A 3,569-nucleotide genomic window follows, 5' to 3' on the forward strand; every position below is an offset into this window, starting at 1 on the left:
CTGGGCCAGGTTCTAACCCACCACCCTCAGTGTATGTAGCTGGCACTGCAACCACTGTGCTACGGGCACTGAGCCTACATTGTTATTCTTTTTGTTGGCAAATATTATATCTTAATTAATTTTAAAGATAATCAAAGTGATTGGGGATATTGGCAAAAATACAACTATTTCTTCGGTGTCTAATTTGTGTTGCCAATTGATAGATTTAACTTAGCACTTGGGACTTCTTAGGAACATTAATCAGCCATTAGAGTCCTTTGGTTAGGGCTCAGTCAAATCTTCAGTTAGCCTTAGAGATGGTGGTAACGTTTGCATAAGGGATTAGCACACCTTAACAACTTAGTCATTCTCAGTTTTCTTTTCACAAAAGTGAAACTCCATTAAAACATTACAAGAATAGTGCTTGCTTGGGCAGCACATATACTAAAGTTGGAACAATACAGAGAAGATTAGCATGAACCCCGCGTAAGAATGACACACAAATTTGTGAAGCATTCCATATTTTTAAGAAAATTACAAGAATATTAAGTAATTTTAAAGAAACACCTAGATTCCTTAGCTTAATTAATTATTAATTATTACGACTTTGACATTATACTTCAGTTTGAGCAGACCACTTTTTACACCTTGCTCTGAATCTTCTGAGTCAGAAGATTCTGAGCATAGTTATGGCTGTTGCTTGACTGAGTTTTCACTCAAGTATTGCCCCTCTTAAGTTCAGAGTAGTATTTTCTTTATCTGGGGCCAGTATAAAGTAATAACTGACAGTCTTCCTCATCTTAGTATCCAGCACACATATGACCATCACTGATTATATTAGCGAGTTAAACTACACTTAGGGTTACTTCCAAAAAGTAGCAGTTGACACTAGAATTTGGATTTGGTTTGTAAAAGACACATGTGTCTTCCAGAACAACTTTTAAAAAATCAACATTTAATCAGAAAATGGAACAAAGTTTTTAATTAGAAGTGTGAGACATTTTTATTCAGTTTATCAGAGTGGTGAAATTAGCCTGTCCTTTCTAGGAGTGAAAATGGATTCATAGAGACTCTGTAACTTCCATAGACAGAGAGGGAGACAGATTTTGCTAGTTTCTTCAAGCAGAGGAAAGAATTCTTGTAGTACAAAGGTAAAATACTAAATTTCAGGCAGTTTTAACATGTGGATTGTGGTGATGGTTGTACAGCTCTGTACATTTTTCTCCATCATTGAATCATAAAATGCATGAATTTTAAAAGAAACTATAGTTTAATGAAGCTGTTTTTCTTTAAAGATGATGCCTATCTTAAAGGGCTCTTAGGATTTATTAATTTATTAGTATAAGTGCTGAGTATAATAGAAATTCAGTAGATGACAATTATTATTATTGATAAAATCAGCAACTGCTGTTAAGGTGCCAGAGTCATTTAGTGGTGGCTTAAGGCCTAGAATATATGGCTTTCTATCCTTCATAGAATCTGAAACTCCTATTGTTGAAACAGAGAAAAGGAGAGGGAGGGAGGAGAAAGAAAGGAAGAAAACCTAGCTAAAGCCTAATTTTGTATATCATTTACTGACTTTCATTTAATGCAGGGTAGAGTGGGGCACTGGTATTTTAGAATTGTGAAATCATAGCAAATCTTTCCTTTTTAGGAGGAGTAAAACTTGGATTGGGAGATTTCATTTTCTACAGTGTTCTTGTTGGTAAAGCTTCAGCAACAGCCAGTGGAGACTGGAACACAACCATAGCCTGTTTTGTAGCCATATTAATTGTAAGTATACTCTAGTAAAAATGTGCAGACTCCTAAGATCAAAATTGATTATCCTTTTAAAGGCAGTTCTGTTTTAACTCCAGGTATACTAAGTGTTCCAGTCCCCTGAGGAAATTTTTAAAAACACAGATAATTGGACCTCACCTCAGTAATTCTCCTTCCTTGCTGCACATTAAAATTGCCTAAGAACTTTTAAAACTGTGAGCTCTGCCCTGAGATATTCTTTTTTTTTTCTTTTGAGACAGAGTCTCACTACATTGCCCTCAGTAGAGTGATGTGGTGTCACAGCTCAGCTCACAGCAACCTCCAGCTCTTGGGCTTAAGCGATTCTCTTGCCTCAGCCTCCCAAGTAACCGGGACTATAGGCTCCCACCACAACACCCGGCTATTTTTTGGTATAGTTGTCATTGTTGTTTAGCAGGCCCGGGCTGGGTTTACCTGCCATCCTCGGTGTATGTGGTTGGCACTGTAACCACTACCACTGTGCTACGGGCACTGAGCCTGCCCTGAGATATTCTTATTAAAAATTTTTTTTTTTTTTTAGAGACAGTCTCACTTTATCGCCCTCAGTAGAGTGCCGTGGCAGCCTTACACAGCCCACAGCAACCTCCAACTCCTGGGCTTAGGTGTTTCTCTTGCCTCAGCCTCCCTAGTAGCTGGGAGTACAGGTGCCTGCCACAATGCCCCGTGTTTTCTGTTGCAGTTTGGCTGGGGCCAGATTTGAACCCACCACCCTCAGTATATGGGGCTGGCGCCCTACTCAGTGAGCCACAGGCGCTGCCCTAATTTTTTTGATTGTTAATTTTTCAGAGTTTGCCAGGAGATTCTGGTAAATACTTCTGGTTAGTAATTACTGCTTCAAGCCCTGAGGCAGCATAGATGGGAATGAAATTTTATCTCTGCTAGATGTCAGTTCTTTAAGAGATAAACAGATCTTCACTTAGTCCCTGGACTTAATTACTGAGGGTTTGGTCATTTCACACTTAGTGACACGAAGTACAGCATATGGTGTCCATTTGGGCAGCAAGTGTACAGTGAGAGAAACTAACGCTGTGCATGATCCCACATAAATCTTGCTTATAGCTTGAACCCTGAAGATTTCAAAACTATGATTCAAGTTAAAAACTTGGTAAAATATTTCTTACTGCTATTTTTACTAAAGATGTGATTATCTTTGAAGTATGTTAGTAAAGTTAGATGATGAGGTAAGAAGAGCCTTATGCGTTTATGTTGTGATTACATTTGTGATTTATCATACTAAGTTAGAATTTCCATGTATTTTATTTGTCTTTTGAGGTTTGTTTTCTGGTTTTGGATGTATTTATTGGATATGTCATGTCTTTTAAGAAGATTGCTTATTTTTAATGAACCAGAATAGTGCTTAGCCTCCAGACCTTATAGCTAGTGTCTCAGTAACTAGAGTAAAAAATGAACTGTATTATATATGGCTTTCTACTCTTTATAAGCAAACTGTTGTTAGCATCTCTAATGAGCATCTCTTTGTTCCCATTATAACATAAAGAATGCTCTTCACCTTTGGGATTTTAACGAGTCAAATTAAAATCACAGTGACCTACTCAATTTGTAATTTTTTTTTTTTTTTTTTTTTGGTTGCAGCCATCATTGTTGCTTGGCGGGCCGGGCTGGGGATTCGAACCCGCCACCTTAGGTGTATATGGCTGATGCCTTAACCGCTTGAGCCACAGGTCTTGATCATTCTCTTAGTCAGTACTGCCTTAATCAAATTCCCCAAAGTAAAGGGAAATCTAGCTTTTCCAACCAGAATACCCAGTATATTCCATATGTAAATTCAAATT

General features: G+C 37.8%; 1 long non-coding RNA gene and 1 other non-coding gene across 2 annotated transcripts in view; both read left to right on the forward strand.

The window, feature by feature from the left end:
* Positions 1 to 399: 399 nt before the first annotated feature.
* LOC111722780 lies at positions 400 to 506 on the forward strand. The gene has a single exon (XR_002771450.1). It is a non-coding gene; the product is annotated as a U6 spliceosomal RNA (small nuclear RNA).
* A 1,108-nt stretch (positions 507 to 1,614) lies between these two features.
* Positions 1,615 to 3,569, forward strand: part of LOC111722779 — a 3,908-nt gene continuing 1,953 nt past the window's right edge. Inside the window, exon 1 of the long non-coding RNA XR_002771449.1 lies at positions 1,615 to 1,752. This is a non-coding gene — a long non-coding RNA (uncharacterized LOC111722779). The remainder of the gene's footprint in view (positions 1,753 to 3,569) is intronic.

Source organism: Otolemur garnettii, unplaced genomic scaffold, assembly GCF_000181295.1.
Source record: "Otolemur garnettii isolate 467f Iridium unplaced genomic scaffold, OtoGar3 scaffold00365, whole genome shotgun sequence".
NCBI classification, from domain to species: domain Eukaryota; kingdom Metazoa; phylum Chordata; class Mammalia; order Primates; family Galagidae; genus Otolemur; species Otolemur garnettii.